Genomic DNA, 20521 nt, shown 5'->3' on the forward strand with positions numbered 1-20521 from the left:
TTTTGTTTGGGTTTTTCTCTCTTTCTCATCATATCCAGTACTGCAGCTCTTTATCAATCATATTATAAATAGCTCTGAAATACCCACCAACTATAAACCAGTGGAACACATTTTAATATGAGCTGGGCATGTTTCGTCTTGAGAAAAGAAGACAGAGGGGGAGATAGGATAGCACTTTTCAAATACTTGAAAGGCAGTCTTACAAAGGAGGGGCAGGATCTGTTCTCAGTCATCCCAGAGGGCAGGACACATAATAATGGGCTCAAGCTACAGGAAGCCAGATTTTGCCTGAATATCAGGAAATACGTCTTAACTATTAGGGCAGAACAACAATAGAACCGATGACCCCGGTAGGCGGTGAGCACTGCAATGCAGCAGGCATTCAAGAAAAAATGGACAACTATTTGTCAGGTCTGCTTTGATATGGATTCCTGAATTGAGCAAGGGTTGGATTTGATGGCCTTCTAAGCCCCTTCCAACTCAGTTATTCCATGAGTCTATATATTGCAAAACTTTAATTTCGTTTTCCAAAAATTTGGTGTTGAACATTCTGGCCAGAATCCTGTTGGAGTCATCAAGGATGCAAAGGCATTCGCACAAGTAGTGTGTGCTGCTTTACAGCTTGTGTTGTGGCCTGAGTGCACAATCAGATGATAGCACAATTCTGGTCAAAGAGCCTGCAACACTGCTTGAGTGACTGCCCTTGCACACACAGTAAAATTCAAAATGATTCTGATTTTGCTATTTTTAGTTATTAATAAATCTCCAAGAGCCAAGGTTTTGTAATGGATAGAGTGTTGGAGCATTCAACTTAGGAGAACTAGGTTCCAATCCTCACTCAGCTGTGGAGAATCATTCAGGGGTGGTGTGGTAATAAAAGCCACTCCTTGAATACTGAACACCGTATTAAGATCCCCATAAGCCAGAAACAACTTAGCAGAACATAACAACAATAACTATCCATCAAATTGGACAACCCTCTGTCAGATCTGCTTTGACTTGGATTCCTGCACTGAGCAGGGGGTTGGACTCAATGGCCTTATAGGGCCCTACCAACTCAGTTATTCTATGATTCCATGATTCTTTCAAAGAGAACTAAGTAATTGTTCTAAAGCCAGAACTCCTCATAGATTTCTATCCAACCTGTGCATGAAATCTTCCAAAGAAGGATAGTCCAGCATCGTTTAAGGTAGTCCTTAAGGTAGATCTTATCATTAGAATGTTCTTCACAGTATTTAGTCTGAATCTCTTTTCTTGTACGTAGAATGCATTTGGTTCGGGTCTTGCTCTCAAATTTAGACTTTCTTAGCACCAACCTGGCATATAATGGCAATGGTGCCTTTAGTCACAAAATATGTGCAGCTCGTCTACATTCTCAATATTAAGGACTTTGTTCACCCACTGGAAGGAAGATAGCAGACAGCAAAATCGAGTCAGAAAAGATTATTGAAGGACAAATGTGATTTGCAAATGAGGCAGAAGCTTCATGGAACGTGTGGCCAGTCCTGGATTGAGCAGAGACTTTTAAATACAGGGAGAGGTCCCTTTGGGGTAATCACTGGAAGCCCATGTGTGCCATGAACTGCCTAGGCCTGCTGTTGCCAAGGCAAACAGAGGAGAGGACAACTGGTCCCAGCCCTTGGTGTTGGTCAGTACTTGCCAAGCAAACTCCTGAACTGGCTCAGGTTCCTCCCACTTTCCAGTCTCACAATCCAGGCAGCAAGAAGAGGGAGGTCAAATAGCATGAATTCACTCCCAGATGCCACTAGGACAATTCCTTCTTGAGTGCCTGAAACCGTGCCAGTAGTGACAAGCAGTAGACCATCCATATAAAGGATAAGAACCTCTTCAGTACAGTGTGGACTAGACAATGTGCACATGCAGAAGCTGAGAGTATATGTGCACGTGTGTGTGTGCGTGCGCGCGCGTGCACACACACACACATCTTGCAGAGGGCAACCAGTAAACTGAAACTGCATCTCATCTCAACTATTTCCAGGGAAAAGGCTGTCTCAGAGGCTGGCTGGCTTTAAACAGGCTGGCCATGCCCAACATCCCAAAGATTCTACCTGTAAACAACCCAGCATTTTACCTCCCCGCCTTCTGAAGTCGGTGGGGGGGGGGAGTGGGGCATTCGCCCTAAGCATAAGCTTCAGTGGCAGCATTTCCGTGGCCTTACGCTTATCTAAAAGGTCAATTTCAGCAAAGTGGTATTAGATTTTTTTTTTAAAATGCATCCTATTGAGATTGCAGTCATAACCACCCTGGATGCACTGATCCTGTTTGATTTAGCAAGCTAAGCAGAATCAGGCGTGGTTAGTGCTTGGGTGGGGGACTACCAGGAAACACCAAAGGTCTCCAGACAGAGTTAGAGGTGGGGAAATCCTGTCTGTACTGAGCTAGCTAGATCACTGATGTGAGTCAGTGTAAGGCAGCTTCCTCTCTTCCTCTGGACCCACTGATCCGGATGTAAACCCTATTGAAGCCAGCATGACTAAATGTCTGAACAGACTTGTATAGAAGTGCACAGTCAATGTCTTAAACACTGACTGCTCCATACTGAGCATATCATTCCTTATTTGTACACAGCAAATATGATTACATTCATTCATGGGTGTTATTTTTCCATATGTCTCAAAAAGAAATGTTTCTTCTAAAGGTGCATGACAAAAGACCACAAACTGCTGATTTGATTAATTTATCTATTTCTTTGCATCAATACCCTGCTTTCCATGTCGACGTTAAGTGTGCATTAATGCACAAACCTACAGCCAGCCCGTGAAATTATTTCGGTATTCGTGGGGTCTGACATCTACTCTCCCTATTAGGAAGGACCTTTTAATACAGGGATTTTAATTCAAAACAATGAGAGCTTTATAGTTGTCTCGGGGAGGCAAAACTCTGCCGTGCTTCCTGAGCCCACACTGGGAAAGATTACTAATGTCTAAAAAATTAAATTTCCTGGCAAGATCTGAGCCACCCACAGTCACACCACAAGAATCATCAGACGAGAGATGTATATCTCTGCCATAGAACATTCCTGAGCAGTAATATGGAAGTAGACAATAACAGATGTGTGTTCAGAAGCAAACTTCCTTACACATCTTCCACATTGCTGCAAGAGAGAAAAACAGGTTCTCAGGCTCTCGTGATCACATACCATACTGCCATCTAGTGTGTATGAGACGTTAAGGGTGTCTTGCTGTTTCAGTAGCATGGGCGATCCCCGCTTTGACACCAATAAGGATTCCCACCACTCCCATGAGCCAGAGGCCAGGAAGTTGATTTCCCACAAAGTACTTTGCAGGAGAAGAACTAGATTGTGTAACACTGGACAAGCTGCACAGCCCTAGGGCACCACCAGAAGAAGAGACTGGTCAGTCCCTTCTGAATACTTTTATACGTAGGAAACCATCAGAATCATCTTAGAACTGCAGAGCTGGAAGGGGACCCTATGAACCATCCAGTCCAGCCCCTGTCAAGGAGGCACAGGAGTGAACGGAACTCTCAACCGCTGGCTCCGCACCCAGATACTTGAGCCAAGGGAAGAGTCTTCCTAAATCAGAATCAACTTGACAGCACATTACCATCATCCATCTCCATCTCAATTTCCATCATCTACATCATCTACCAGCTTAAGAGGAAGGATCTTCTTCAGGATGGCAGGTGGCTTATATGACCCTTGTAGTCCCTACTGTAAACCCTCATAATTCTCTCTCTCTCTCTCTCCCCCGGTACTCCTTTTTTGTATAAAATGTCTGTCTACCTTAATTGTGTTCTAGCATCAGCATTTCATTTTTGCAGTTCAGGATTAGCACCTTATGCCATGGACTCTTTCAAAAAGGCATCAGGGATGATAAGAAAAGGCTCAGTTGGCGGCCTTAAAAATTCCTCCAGGTCAGCCTTACCCAATCCCGGCATCCTCCAGATGTTTTTGATTAAACCCTCCACTCTATCATCCTTAAGATACAACTGGCAATACAAATGGCTGGACGTGATGAGACTCATAGATTGGGGGAGGGTGCTGTGCACCAATGGATCAAAAACCCAAAAAGCATTCTCAGGGTGTGAGCATACATCATCTAAAAATCTGATCAGCCTACACAGAGCGTATTGCCAGAAAACATTGCTGGCTGGCTTGAACTCTGATCATTTTTACGTCTAGAACTTCAGCCCGCCCACCCACCCCTTCTTTCTGTTTTTGTTTTGTTTTGTTTTATATTGCTGTTATTATTGTTGTGGTTATTAGTCTTCTTCTTCTTCTTCTTCTTCTTCTTCTTCTAATAATAATAATAATAACAACAACAACAACAACAACAACAACAACAACAACAACAACTATTATTATACATTATTATTATAATCATCATCATCATTATTTATTAGACACCTTTTTCTATAAAAGATTCAAGGTATTTTACAACAAATAAGTATGGATTTTCTAGATGTAAGCTGTTGTTTGCAATTTTTTAATTGCCAAATTCATTTAACACACCCTGCACTTTAAATGCAAAGATCCTCAAAATTATCCTCTGACTTCTTGCAGGAGACCTAGGTCTCGAGAACATTTCACACTGTCATGGAGATGATGCCCCCAGAAGGCTCCTTCCAGAAGTATTCTCCATCCTCACTAAAACATTTGCAAGTAAGTAACAGAAGTGATTGATGCCATGATCCTTGGCATATGGACTCTACTCTCTTGTTCTCCAGATGGCACAAATGATATAACCATTGCCCTGCATCATGGGAACTGTAGTCCCAATGCATGCTGCAGTTCAGTTAAATGAGCATGCACGGGAACATTGACACCTCAAAGAAGTTGTGGCCTTTCTGGAAAGGATCAGATAACCCCACATCAGCGCAGAAGCAGCTCTGCACAGTGACTCCAGCAAAATGAACCCCAAATAATTCCAGGTCGCCGGAGAGCCGTCAAGAGTTTGAGGAGACACAACTTACTTGTTGCCTTTGTTTTTACATGCAATTTATTTATTCCATTTTCTCTCACACTTCCTCTAACGATTTCAGAGCAATACATACCAGGGCTGATCTCAAGGGAAGGGCAGTTTTCAGGCTTACAGGATCCACCTCACTTTTGGTGAGATCTCTTAAGATCCATCAACAATATCATAGCATTCAGCATTGGCCAATTTTAATCCGCATCTGTTTTTTTTTACCCCATGCCTGCTTTGTCCGCCAAGTAACAGTGCTTGGAAATTTTGCTTTTTTTGGACTACAATTCCCAGAACCCAACAACTTCCAGAAACAAAAGAGCCTTCAGCTATAACAGACAGCATTTCTTGAGAAAGAGTTTTGGTGAGCTGGCAAACATGCATGTTGCTGTGTGACATTTTGTTTAGGTGTTTCATTTTGGGATGGAAGCATTTCCTGGAATGCTTGTTCCGCCTCACGGCTACCTCCTTTCTCAAGACTTTGGCAGCACATACCTCCAAATGCTTCTTTAAAGGCTTACCCTTTGCCTACAGAGTACCATTGAGGGACCATATGTTTGACAAGGCATGTCACGACTGAATCAACGGCATGCTAATCTTCGGAAAGACCTTGGAGGGTGAGGATTTTAATGGCTCCTTGCAATGAAGAAGAGCCTGTTTTAAAGTTCTAAATGGCCCCATAAATGTAGTCAGGCATATATTTCCTCACTGATACCAGATAATAAAAACAGTAGGTCTCTCAAGTACCTTGCGGGACACCCTACTGTGCTTATTGCCCTGTGCTTCTCCACAAGCTACTAGAGCTTAAATTTTAATACTTGTGTGTTGTTTACCTTACTCCTTATCAGCTGTAGCACTTGGGTTTCTGAGATCTCTTCCTTCCCCCCCCCTTCTCCCTTGTTCAGTGTGTTACTTCTCTTTACTCACACTGGGGTTATACTTTGACTGAGCTGAAGTCAAAGTTAAATGTTGCTGACATAAACCTGGGACATTTATTTATTTATTTATTTATTTATTTATTTATTTATTTATTTATTTATTTATTTATTTTATTTGATTTGATTTGATTTGATTTGATTTGATTTGATTTGATTTGATTTGTATCCCGCCCATCTGGTCTATGCGACCACTCTAGGCGACCACTCTTTCTGTACAACAGCCTCCTTCAACCTCGTCTTCTCCAGGTGCGTTGGACTACAACTCCCATCATTTCTGCCATCCTGTTCACTGTGTGGACATCAAAGGGGTGTAATGCGAGACACCTGGGAGGCTGCTGGGTTGTTTGTGTGGTGGTGGGGTAGCTATCGCCAAGCATGGGGATGAAGGCAACTGTTTCCTCTTTCTCCTCCTCCCTGGGTGCATTAGGGAAGGAGTGTGCTTCAACATCTTGGGTTACGTCAGAGCTTGTAGGAGCACTCAGGGTATCGGCTCCTGGTGAGTCCTGTTTTGTACCAGAGCCTTCTTTTCAGTAGCTGCTGTTCCCGATGGCCATATGGTATCTCCATTAGCAGAGCCAGTCTGCATTCTCTGCATACATGGTTGCATTGGGTCTTACCTTGAAGGCTTCACATTCGGCCCATTTGACAGGCCACAGGAGCCAACAAGGTACTAGATTCGCTAGCCATTTGCTCTAAGCCAGCAGGGTCTGCTCTGCAATTCTTACGGGTTTATCAAAGATGGGAAGGCCCCCTTTAGCTGGCACTAGGCAGCTGGCATTTAAAATTCCCACTGGTGGTGATTAGTCCTATTCAGGTGTTCTACATTCCCAACACAACACGCATCAAGCATCCCTCCCCAGTTGGGGGGGGGGAGGTCTTTAAAAAAATTAATAACAAGCATAAAACACAGCATCACATGGCACTGTACATATAACAATACATTACATGACCAAACACGCACACCTAAACATACAAAAAAATTGAAACAAATATAATACAAGTAACTCCCCCCCCAGGAACCATTGGAGATACTGCATAGCCAATTCTCTTCCATTTGTGGACTGCCCATCTCCTTTAAAACTTGTAGTGACTCTTCCCTCCCTCTTTATTAAATACATAAACCATACATTATCCCCAAATATCTGTAAACAGTCCTTTTTTAACTTTAATACTATATGTTAGCTTATTGTTAGTAGCTACATTCCATACTTCTTTATGCCATTCTTTTAATTGAAAATCATACTTTATTTTCCAATACTATCATTATTCTTTTGTTGTTGTGGTTTAGTTGTTAAGTCATGTCCGACTCTTTGTGACCCCATGGACTGCAGCACGCCAGGCCCTCTTGTCTTCCACTGCCTCCCGGAGTTTGGTCAAAATCATGTTGGTCGCTTTGATGACACCGTCCAACCATTTCGTCTTCTGTCCTCCCCTTCTCCCCTTGCCCTCACACTTTCCCAACACCAGGGTCTTTTCCAGGGAGTCTTCTCTTCTCATGAGATGGCCAAAGTATTGGACCCTCAGCTTCAGGATCTGTCCTTCCAGTGAGCACTCAGGGCTGATTTCCTTCGGAATGGATAGGTTTGTTCTCCTTGCAGTCCAGGAGACTCTCAAGAGTCTCCTCCAGCACCACAATTCAAATCATTAATCTTACTGCTGTTAATAAATTCAATATTAGTTCTGTAGTTGACCAATTACATTGCTCCATATCAATTATTGAGAAAAGTACTATTTTAGGACATACCTCTAAATTTTGCTTAGTTATTTCTATTTCCTTAAAAACCATCTGCCAAAATTCTAATGCCTTCTCACATTCCCATCAGCTATGAAAATAAGTACCAGTTTCCTGACATTCCTCCCCCTCCCCGTGTAAGTACAAACCAAAGCAATGATATTTGTGTGTTTCCAGTGTGACCATGTGGCCAAGGGACTTATATCACTCTTCTGGATCCCTTGTGTTAAATTCAGAATTCAGGTGTCATGACTGGAAGTTGAGCCTGGGAAAGAAAAACTGAGGAAGAAAAAAAAGGAGAGTATGGTGTTTATCTTAGCAATGAACCTTAATTGCCTTTCCCCGCTGCAAAGTCATTGATTAAATCTTGTGGCTGCAGCATCACCAATTTCAGATCTAAGGATCAGGAAAGGCAGAGGCTAAGAGAACAGATGGGAAGTGTAGAGAAGTGAACTCCTTGCATTGCCTTTTAAGAAGGAATCAAAGATTGTGCCCCTTGTCCTGTCAAAGTTCCTCACTCTCTTCTCTTCTTCAGAAGCCAACAAAGACTTTCTCCTGGCAGCTGTTAAAAGTGCAGTGGTGCCTCGCTAGACAGTTACCCCGCATGACAGTTTTTTTCACTAGACATTGACTTTTTGCGATTGCTATAGCGATTCGCAAAACAGTGATTCCTATGGGGGAATTTCACTGGACAATGTTTGGTCCCTGCTTCGCAATCCGATTTTCGCTAGATGACAATTTTGACAGCTTCCTCCGCGCTCGCAAAACAGGTGTTTTTGGGACCTAAGCTTCGCAAGACAGCGATTTAAACAGCTGACTGGCAGTTCGCAAAGCGGCTTTCCTATGGCCGATCTTCGCTAGACAACGATGATTCTTCCCCATTGGAACGCATTAAACAGGTTTCAGTGCATTCCAATGGGGAAATGCTTTTCGCTAGACAATGATTTCGCTAAACAGCGATTTCAGTGGAATGGATTATCATCGTCTAGCGAGGCACCACTGTATAGGAATCTAAAGTAGAGAAAAAAAGAAACCAGACAGACCAGCTCTGCAGGCTGCTCCTGACATCTTTCCTCCTTGCCTGCACCATTTAATCTACAACCTGGTTTTGTCATTTCTCCTTTCTCGGGAATGGTGGCTTCACAGTGTCACTGCTGTGAACAAGGATTGCAGCAGAACAGTGCCCAAAGGGCATAATGCAGACCAGCCATCATCTATGTGCCCTTTATTTGGGCACAGAACAGGTCAGGAGTGGGCCAGGCACCTCCTTAATCCCTATTAAACATACACAAACCTACAGCCAGCCCGTGCTAAATGCATGTTCACATGCATTGAATGGGCCAAGGAGAGTCCAAAGTCTTTCAATGGCTAAGCAGATATTCTAAGGCATGAACATACTTGGGATGCATCCCATGGTATTTCAGAGAGCATGCCATCTGCATCCTACCATGCTTCAGATGTCTCTCTGCCTTCACCCAAAAGTGCCGATAAGCTTCATTTTGCCCCCTTCTGTTATGGGTGAAAAAGAATGTTTGTAAAAATAGTACGGAAATTTATAAAATGTTTCTGAGTGTATAAAGCCTTTCTCCTTTTTCTTGTTGCGCCCATTTTAGAAGATGCAGGGATTTTCTGAAGAAATATCCCTGATATTTCATTGCTTTCCATTGGTGAATTTCTAAAACACTGTTGCATCCACTGACATCTGGTGAAACCAGCAATCTGGAGTGCGTTACATAGACCTTGCTGGACAAGATAGCTCAGCTGGCACAAAAACCAAAAAGCCGAATGAGGATAGACATAAAGGGTGATCATCTTTAAAGATAAGAGGTGAGAAAAGTTGCATTTTGAGACTACAGCTCCGAGAAGACCTTAGCTAGCAGGACCAGCCAGACTGCTGGGTGGGGCATTCTGGGAGATGTAGTCAAGAAAAGTAACTTTACCCAACATTGGTAAAGAATTCCTCATGGACTGTAGATTAAAATATCCAGAACTTAACATTTTCACTATTCAGTGCAGTTGAATGCTAGTCAACCTAGTCCAGCAAGCCTAGCAAGATGGGTTCAGATGTACTGTTAAATCATTGTTTACTGTTACATGAACAAGTAGCTGAGCAGGTTTGGTGCACTCTTACCTCCACCCAGTGTTCCATGCATGGCATTTCCCAATTCTCTCCAGACCTTCTCCTCCCTGAGCCTGTGAGGACTGGATTGACGCCACCAATACTAATTCATTCCCACCTATAGAGCTTCCAAGTCTCAGGGTACTAGTGGGGGTTTTGACAAGTCGCAACACCTCTCCAGGTAAGGAGATCAATCTCAGAGGGTGCTGGCAGAGGAAGAAGCTAGGTTTTTGTGAGATATGTGTGTGTGTGTGTGTGTGTGTGTGTGTGTGTGTGTGTGTGTGTGTGTGTGTGTGTGTGTGTGTGTGTGTGTGTGTGTGTGTGTGTGTGTGCGCGCGCGCACCCATCATTACCCTTTCCCAGCTTGCACTAGAGATCACAGGGTCAGTGCAAATATGTTTTTCCATGTGTTGTGCTTGCACACCGAAAATTAGGAGCTAGGATAGCGAGCCATGATGACATGCCCTTGGGACCTTTATGCTACTTGCAGTAAGGCAGGCAGTGGAGCGCCAGCACTGCAACTCATGTGCCTTCTTCTTGCACACTTCCTGGCAGAACCCAATGGGGTGGGCCAGAAAAAACTCCCTATTTGTTTGTGTGTGCTAGGTAAGACACCATGGGATTCATATCATAGCTGTAGTGACTGGAGGCATTCAGCACATCTTGCTCTCCAGGTGAGCTGCCAAAATAGCTTTCCCTAGGCTTTTGGGTAGCTGATTCTGCACCCATTTCCTTCTCATGCCAGTTTTCACAATTAACTATTCAGGAGCAGTCCCTCCCCCCAATTGTATGACATAACCAGAGGCCACCTCATGATGTCACAGCATCCTGCTCATGCAACCTCTGAAGTGCCCCTGTCTCCAGCCTCAGGTTCTGGCTCTAAAATTTCACAGAATGGGCTACTGTTGACTTAGCAATCCCAGTTCCCAGAAACCTTGTGTAGCTCTTGTAATAATTGTCTTTTAATGATGCAAACCTCAATTGTATACTCATTGTTTTCAGCTTTAAAATCTTGTATTTCAAGGATGTAAGTTGCGTTGGGTCCTTTTTAAGGAGAAAGGCAGGGTAAAAATATTGTAATAAATAAAATAAATAGCTTGTTATCAACTCTCAAGGTGCCAGATAAAGTCTCATGGAATTGCTGTTATTTCTCCAAGTATCCAGACAGGGAGACAAACCTCAGTGTGAGCAGTGCTGGTGACAGAGAGGGGTTTAATATCTGTAGGTGACACTTCACATATTTAAGGTCAGGGCACCCATGCCCAACCATTGTACATGACTTAGCAGCAGCAGGAGCAGCTAGGAAAAAACTCCCTGTGGGCTGACAGGAAGGCATAAGACTATTCCTAGCAGCCTGGAAATGATCTTAGATTAGATTAGATTAGGCATCCTTCAGTCTCAAGAGACTATGGTAACGTGCTCTACATGGAGGACTTGGAACAGCGTCTAGTGTGGCTGAGAAGGCCAATTCGAGACAATCCCTTCCACACTGAAGACAAATCCAATCTGTCCCCGTCCAGCTCCCTGATTTTGCTGCTTTCGGGACTGCCTCTGTGCCTCAGCCTGCTGGACAAGTGTCTCTTCAAAATGGGAGATGCCATGATGCACTGCCTGCCTCCAGGCTGAATGCTCAGATGTCAAGGTCTCCCATCTGTTGATGTCCATTCCTGAGGCCTTCAGATCCCACTTGCAGATGTCCTTGTATCGCATCTGTGGTCTCCTTCTGGGGCGATTTCCCTGCACTAATTCTCCATACAGGAGATCTTTTGGAATCTGACCATTGACCATCCTCACGACATGCCCAAGCCAAAGTAGACGTCACTGTTTTAGTAATGTACACATGCTAAAAATTCCAGCTCGATCTAGGACTACTCTGTTTGGAACTTCGTCCTGCCAGGTGATACCAAAAATGCATTGGAGACAACGCACATGGAACATGTTCAGCTTCCTCTCCTGCCATGCATGAAGGGTCCTGGATTCACTGCAGTACAGGAGTGTGCTCAGAACACAGGCTCTATAGACCTGGATCTTGGTATATGCCTTCAGCTTCTTATTAAGCCATATTCTCTTTGTGAGTCTAGAGAACATGGTAGCTGTTTTGCCAATGTGTTTATCCAGCTTGACATCTAGGGAGAGAGTGTCAGAGATTGTTGAGCCAAGGTACACAAAGTCATGAAAAACCTCCAATTCTTGTGTGGAGATAGTAACAGAGGGAGGTGAGTCCACACAATGGCCCATGACTTGTGTTTTCTTCAGGCTGATTGTTAATCCAATGATCTATGTGATGGCATACTATCTACTGTAATTAATCAGGTTTTACTTGCAACTGAGCCCATTTACACAGATTGTCCTCAGCCGGTCCAAATGCAGTTCTAGCGTCCTCACCTCACAAGGACCAACCTCTCTGACATCACAAGAGTCCATTTCTACAATATCAAAATGGCTCACTCTAGATCTTTTGTCTCAGAATCTCAGGGAATAAGATGCTGGTGGCCTGGCAATGCCATGCTGCTGTTAAAAGTGGCTAGAAAGACATCTGCTGGTAGCTCTTGAAGTATTAGTCAATCACTTATAGTAACAAACAAATAAGTACTGTATACAAAAGGTAGTTCTCTCTTCACTTCTTACAATCCAGTGCTGGTTGTATTATAATAGGAAAAGAGAGGGAAGGAGGGAAGAAGTGAAGAAAGAAAAGAAAAGAAAAATACAATTCTAAGGATTAGCCATTTTTGACTGGTGCTTATAACTCATTGTTCTGTAGCCGGCAGGCTATATTCCTAAGTACCTATAATGTCAATTTAACCGACAAAATTCAAAGTATTCAAGTCCAATAAATTGGATTATCACTCCTTGGTTGGATTAAGATTAATGACTTTCCAAATTCCTGGCCCGTTTACTTTTGCTGTACATGAATCTTGTGAACTCCACTTCTGATAATCAAGGGTTATTGGTTTTTTTGTTTTTGTTTTTTTTAAAAGTGGGATCTGTGGCAAAGAGGCTGAAAATAGATCAACAACATTACTTTCTGGCTGGTTTTATTTAGCCTCAGAAGTTAGAATCCCTCAGTAATTGCCTTCATTAGCCTTGACCCAAGAACCTGATTCAAAAGAAATTTTTGGAAAGAGTAAAAAAGAGATTAATAAAGAGATTTGGAAGGAAAAGAAGGTATTATAAGAACAACATTCATATCTGCTCTCCAAAAATTCAATAATTTTTTTCTGCAAAGTAGATTGGGTCACAGTATAGCAGAGGCCACCTCTTGTCTAAATGAAACTGCACACTTATTTAGTTGCCTTAATAAGTAGAAAGATTAGAACTAGGTGTTTTGCTTTAGCAGGCAGTCACAAAGCATATTAAGAGAGCCCTACCCAGTCAACACCACTGAAAACTGGAAGCAGTGGTGGCTGAAAGACAAACTTTTGGACTGGGAGGTCCTGCCCGAGGCATAACCGCAGATTGAAAGGTTCCAACGTGCTAAACTCAATCCCTTGCACAAAGCGATACAAAAAATAAACTCTTGGTTTTGAGAAGAACAAAAAGGTTTAGTAACTCTTCATTGCTCTCTGTGCCTGGAATTACTTCTCTGTGAATACAGACATCATGCGCCCTCTCTCTTTCCCTTCCTGCCATTCTTCAAAAGTCTGCCTCTTCCACAGAGCTTTGGGCTTAACATAATCATCCTTCTTAACCAGAACACGGAACATTTTAAAAAAGGAACCAGCTGCATGATTCATGGTATTGTGACTTTAATCATCATCATCATCATCATCATCATCATCATCATCATCATCATCATCATCATCATCATCATCATCATCATCGTGTGCCATTGAGTTAATTCAGACTTACGGCAATGCTTTTCATGATTTCCTGGACAAAGAATACTCATAAGTGGTTTACATTCCTTTTTTCTGGGGACATCCTTGGGACTGTGCAGCTTGCCCAAGGCCACACAGGCTGGCTTTACTCAGAGGAGGCATATATATATATATATATAATTAAACAATAGTGCCCTTGCCACCTAGGAGTGATGAAAGAATAACACAGAATGTTTTTAAAAGTCTGTCCATTTGCAGTTTCAGGCCTTTCAAAACAAACTTTCTAAAGTAATCAGAAAATGTTACTAATTATATCAAAAAGTAGCATTGTAAGTGTTTCTAATAAGACATTTGAAATGTCACCCATTTTAATATTCATTTAATACTTAATATCCATCCAACTTATATGGCCTCATTTCCTCAAGAAGCAACAAAACTCAAGCAACTATGTTATTTTTTAACTTGCTATTTCCAAGCAACCTTCTTGCTCTGTGACCATGTCCAGCCTCCTCAATGTAAGGGCTGTGGAAAGGATGTGGGCCTCCCAGTCCTGCCTCCCATATTCCCCGACCCTCTCTCCCTCATTCAGTCCCTGAGGGAGATCTGAAGGCAGTTTCTCCTTGTGGTCACGACATGCGACCCTAGATAGAATTAGAGAAAAAAAATTGTTAGTCCTGATCATGTGGGTGGTGTCTACTTATGCTCCGTTGAACATATGCAGATGTCTTTTGCACAATCTCCAGCTTGATATGGGGAGGTGGGTGAGAGATGCTGAGGGCAGTATGGAGGTGCCCGTTTCTTCTCCCCAGATTTAACCCTTACGTGGACAGGCAGGTGGAGCCTGTCCAACCTCACCTGAAATGAAACCTAAAACCACAGTCTCAGGCTGCTACTGTAGTTTTCCCTCTTTCAATCCTTCCCTTGTTTTCCCTCACTCTGTTGCCAACTGTTCAATGCAAGTGTAGATGGTGAAATCTTTGGAGGGCTGTTTATTTATTTGCTGTTGTGTGATACACTTGTTGACAGTCCATTAGTTGCACTTCATTAATAGGATTCCTTCCTACCGATGTGTTAGGAATGTGTGCTGTCTATGAACAAATGTGCAAAAAAATAATAATAATAATAACAAATGAGGGGGATTTGATGACAGGATGGAACAGACTCCAGAGGCATTTATGGGACAGAGCAGCCCACCCACAAACCCTTGTATAAAACTTGTCATTCACACACCACAATTAGAAATGGGGAAAGAGAAAGAAAAACTCAGGATGATGAAGGAGAGCAGGCTGTTTATCTCAGAGATAAACCTTCCTTGCCCTTCCTGTTGCAGCGTCATTGACCAAATCCTCAAAAGTCTTGTGGCTACGGCACCAATAATTTCAGAATCAGAGAACAGGAAAGATAAACAAAAAAAGATGGAAAGTGTAGAATATCAAGTTCTTTCAATGGCCGTTTTAAGAAGTAATCAAAAGGCAGCTAAGTGCATTGCCCTTTTAAAGTCCGTCCATTACTCCCTTCCTGGTGACTACATTCCAAAGCCAATTGGGATCTTTTCCTGGTATATGGTAAAAGAGTGGAAAATAAAATCAAAATATAACACCCAGTTCTGCAGACTCCCACTTTCCACCCTACCAGCACCATTCCGTTTATGACATGACCATGCCATTTACATTTCCCCACTTGCAGAATGGGTCTTCATGGAGCCTCAAAAATGCACGAATACCATTAGGGACCAAGACAAGGGTCAGGTTGAGTGTCATCAAAAAGACACAGTAAATGAAGAGCACAGCCTGCAAAGTACAAGTGGTGCCTCGCTTAACGATTGCCTCGTTTAGCGATGAATTTGCATAACGATGTTTTTTTAGAAAATAATATGCACCGCATAACGATGTTTCCTATGGGCGATTTTCGCTTAGCGAAGTTTGGGACCATGCTTCGCATAACGAATGCGATTTTAGGTCCCCTGCTTCACTTAACGATGTTTTTTTTTCAATTAAAAAAGTGTCTTAGAAGGGTCAAAAACGGTTCTAAATGCTTGGATTCGTTAGAGGACCCCCTAAGTCATGTGCAAACCTGATTTGGCTTTGATCTGACTTTTCGTTAATTTATGGTTAATTTTTTTTTCGGCCCATAGGAACCAATGGACCTGTCAAAATCTGACAGCTTCATGCCTTCCTATGGGGGAGAAAACAATTCGCCATAAATTAACGAAAGTTCAGATCAAAGCCAAATCAGGTTTGCACACGACTTAGGGGGTCCTCTAACAAACCCAAGCATTTAGAACAGTTGCTGAGTCTTCGCTAATTTTTTGTGAATTTTTTCTTCCCCCATAGGAAATAATGGAGCTCTCAGATTTTGACAGCTGTCAAAAGTTGGGGGGAATAAATTCACCCTAAATTAACGAAAAGTCAGATCTAAGCCAAATTACATTTGCACCCGTTTTAGAAGGTGCAGAAGCTATTCCAAGCATTTAAAACCATTTTTGCCCCTTGTATGACACATTTAAAATTGCAAAAATTGACTTCGCAAAGCCATTGAAATGTATTGAGTCAGCTACAATACATTCCAATGGAGGAAACATTGTTTCGCTTAGCGATGTTTCCTATGGGTTTTTTCGCTTAACGAAGGCAATCCGTTCCAATTGGAACGGATTAACCAGTTTCCAATGCATTCCTATGGAAAATGGTGTTTCGCATAGCGATGGTTTCACATAGCGATGTTTTTTTTGGAACGAATTAACATCGCTATGCGAGGCACCACTGTAATTTCAAATAATGAACATAACGAGAGATCAAAACCAAGTATAGCTCTGGCTCCCAGACCATCTTCCTCTGACTGCTTCAACATCTCATGGTTTTCCTTCATCTTAAAAGTTACTTTTCAAGCACTGGGATAGAAAAAGGAGTCGAGGCCTCCAAAGGACACATTTATGTAGTGATCCTGTAGATCTATCCCTGGGAGTACACTATTCTTTGGGAATCATCTACCCAGTTTTGCCTAGGTGAATTTTTGCTGTTGTGATATAAGCAAATACCGTTCCTATTGTTAGTGCTTACAATAGCAGAAGCATCTCCTGCCTGTGTCATTTCCCTCTCACTCAGCATAATTTTAGAAAGTATCTCTCTGGGAGCCGACGGTATAAAACCCAGTACTCTATCTTTACATACACTTTCATCTCTTGCAACCTTTCCTCTCTGCCGCTGGAATTCCTGATGCAGCCAGCAGAAGTGCGTCTGAGATGCACTTCGGAGATTTAAAATCAGATCAATTTCTTTGCCAATTTGTTTTGTTTGCAAAATTTGCACCTAGCCATGTATATACCATTCCTTTACCCTGGTGTTCCTACAAAGAACAGGCCAGATCTCCTATGCATGGAATGGATAACGTGGATGACAGGCTACATCTCTTGAAATTCCCTCTCTTGCACAGCTATTAAAGGAGTAGGAGTCTTGTCCTCTCTCATGGGGCCACCCCAGCAGATACTCCTTCTCACATTCCAGCGGCCCTGGGCTTTATAGGTTAGCCTGCTGCCTTTGGATATGGTGGAAGATATTTCTCTTATTGTAACTATTAAAGAAATATTCAAATGTGAGTCCTGTCCACTTTTGTATATGGAATGGGAAGAACATGATCCTAGCTTTTGCTTCAGACAACAGAATGCCTTGAGAGAGCCCAGTTAGGATTGGGCCCCATATGGCTGTGTTTTGGTAGCACTCCCGTGCTACCCAATGCAGTTTGTTCTCTAAGTTAGCAAGGCTGTCCTCATTTTCTTGGAGGTAAGATTGACTGAATTTTGAAAGGCAAATTCAGAAGAAACATATGGAAAAAGCATATCTAGGACTCAAGCTGAAAGAAGTCTACATATGGCTCACCTCAGGCTAGAAGCAACACTTTCTCAGACTGCTGGAGTGATGACGACAGGCATCTCATTGCTCATGCAATTGACTGTCTTCCGCTGTCATCCATGGTGGAACAGCTTTGCAATGATTTCACAGCCTCAAAAACCTGCAGAGGTTGTTAAGTCAAGGATATGACAGGTGTGTGTGTGTGTGTGTGTGTGAGGAGGCCTATGGCTAGAACAAGTCGACAGGTTGGAACCCTGTGACTTACCAGCCGCAGCCTGGTGCGAAACAGATACACATTGAATTGGCAGAATCCTGGCCCTATAATCCATCCCCACAATCAAACTATACAAACTATACAGCACATTGTTCGAAGTGGGAGTTCCAAAAGAGATAAAAGAGGTCTGACTGTCCTAGCATGAACTTTAGGTAAAAGTAAAGGTTCCCCTTGACAATTTCTGTCCAGTTGTGTTTGACTCTAGGGGGCGGTGCTCATCCCCGCTTCCAAGCCATAGAGCCAGCGTTTGTCCAAAGACAATCTTCCGTGGTCACATGGCCAGTGCGACTTAGACACAGAACGCTGTTTACCTTCCCATCGAGGTGGTCCCTATTGATCTACTTGCATTTGCATGCTTTCGAACCGCTAGGTTGGCGGGAGCTGGGACAAGCAATGGGCGCTCACTCCATCACGTGGATTCGATCTTATGACTGTTGTTCTTCTAACCTTGCAGCACAGAGGCTTCTGCTGTTTAGCCCGCAGCGCCACCACGTCCCTCTGCACCACCACGTCCCTCTAGCATGAGCTTTCTCACACCCCTATCTTGCAAATTAGCTAGCTGTGTTTTCAGGAGATAACACAGACATCTAGTGAGATGCTACCTTTCCTGTCTGATTTGCCCCCTCATCAATCTGAAATTTCTCCACTTCAGCAGCACAATTCATCTGGCTAGTTTATTATCGGTGTTGCTGCTTGAACTATAAGGAGCAGAAATCCTTGCCTTTCTACTGCTCACCATCAGAGGTGGACCGGTAGATCCAGATTTACCTACTTTGCCATACCTCTCCAGCTCCCTTAAAAGCCATTTCCTACCTCCAGAGTTCTGAAACAAACTGGACCCGCTGCTGGCTTCAAACAAAGCAGGAGTTGTCTGCCTGAAAAACAGACTCAGGTTTGACTTTTGGAAACATCACTTTGCCCTCACTAGTTTTACCACTTTGCTCTCAGAAAAAAAAGAGAGAGAGAGAACTAATTACAAACAATTTAATTAAGATCTCTCACTCATTAATGCTCTAGTCACTTAGCAAGTTTGGGTTAAGCGCTGCCTGCCGTGAAGATTTTATTCTATCGGTTACCATCCCATTAAGGCATCCAGCATCAGTACCATGCTTGCTTACCCTTTCCAGCCCCAGGTAGCTAAAACATTTGAGATTTCATTAAGGAGGAGGTTCCAAAGATGACTATTTTTGAAAGGCCACCTGTGTTGCTCAGCATGATAGAGTAGCATGATATCAGTACACTTTGACTTCACTGGCTCCTGGGTGTTGGGAGGTCATGATGAGGGATGCATGCTCCTTCTGTTCTTTCCATTGACATTGCTTACAGATCAGGATAGGTGCGCAGCCCGTACATGGAAGAACTGGAATCACAAGCTGAATTGGCGTACAAGCCAGTCAAATGCAAAGCGTACAAAAGTTACTATTTGGACTGCAGCTCCCAGAATCCACCAGCCTGCATAGCAACCCTGCTGGCTAGGAGATTCAAGGAGCTTTGGTTAAAAAAAAAATCACTTCTCCAGCGCCTGGTTCTATTTAAGTACTTCCAAGTCTCAGAGGTTGGTGTTGAGATGCTATACAAACCTATCTCTCTACTTAAGAGTGTTTTTCCTGCTTTTTTTGAGTCAGTAGTCAGTCTTCAGTAGTGGAGTCATGTAGTCAGTATTCAGTTAGAGCCAGTCATGTAGCTGTGAGACCGTTAGGATCTGTTTGTGCAATTTTCTTACAATATCCTACTTTTGAGCTATTCAAAGTTGTAAGGAATTTTTATTTTTTTTTCTCTTGCTGATGTCTCAGAGTAAGTCACTTAGACCAGTGGTCTTCAACCTTGGTCCTCCAGATGTTCTTGGACTTCAACTCCCAGAAATCCTTGCCAGCAGAGGTAGTGGTGAAGGCTTCTGTGAGTTGTAATCCAAGAACATCTGGAGGCCCAAGGTTGGGGACCACTGACTTAGACATTAAGTGCCAGTTGATGAGACGAGCAAAAAAAGGGGTGGCCCACTCTGGGGAAGACTTGAAGCTAAATCTGCTCTATACACCCCTGCTGCAAAGCTAGAGGTTTTTCTAGCTATAAATTCACACTCTTCCAAGACAAAGTCATTTAGACGCATCCTGAGGCTTCCCCCCCCCCCAACCATGTTGAAAATCCAGTGTGTTTTAAAGACAGGGATGGCTTAATACATAGACAATCCAAGCATAATATATTGAGTTCTTTGGAGTCACACTGCATACTGATTTGTTATTTATTCCATGGGTTTCAGCAACTGCCACATATCCTTCCCTTTTCAAATGAAATTGCTTGCTTTCCCAGCTGCTATCCAAGGTGGGGAGGCCGTATACTATATCCATAAATCACTAATATCAGTCCCATAGCAAATATTTGTCCAAAGATATTCTGCTGTGATTTAATGAAAAACTAAGCTGCTCTAATATATGGCACCATTTTCTTCTTCATAACAATCACTTATAGGTTTTTAAACTCAGTAATCTTGTTCTGCATTGGCTCCAAAGCCACAATAGAATCAAATACGTTGGAGAAATACATGAGCAGATATTCAGTACTGTCATCAATAATTATTGCCTGGGGGAATTTCCAAACTCCTGTAACAGTATCCTCTTTAGTTGCAGCTCACAAAAACTTATTTGCTATGGCCTCTAAATCATTCAGGAAAGAAGCTCACCCAAATTATTTTTGTTCAGGCCTTGATTCCCAGAAACAATTCCATCCTGTGAAAAATAAAGACTCGTTAACCACATGTTACATTGCAGAATTTTTGTCTAGTTTTGCACCAACAGTAGAGAGGGCAGGAAAGCATGTCTGAATGATGTGAACTCACTGGAGGGGCTGAC

The sequence above is a fragment of the Pogona vitticeps genome, chromosome 2 (assembly GCF_051106095.1).
Source record: "Pogona vitticeps strain Pit_001003342236 chromosome 2, PviZW2.1, whole genome shotgun sequence".
NCBI classification, from domain to species: Eukaryota; Metazoa; Chordata; class Lepidosauria; order Squamata; family Agamidae; genus Pogona; species Pogona vitticeps.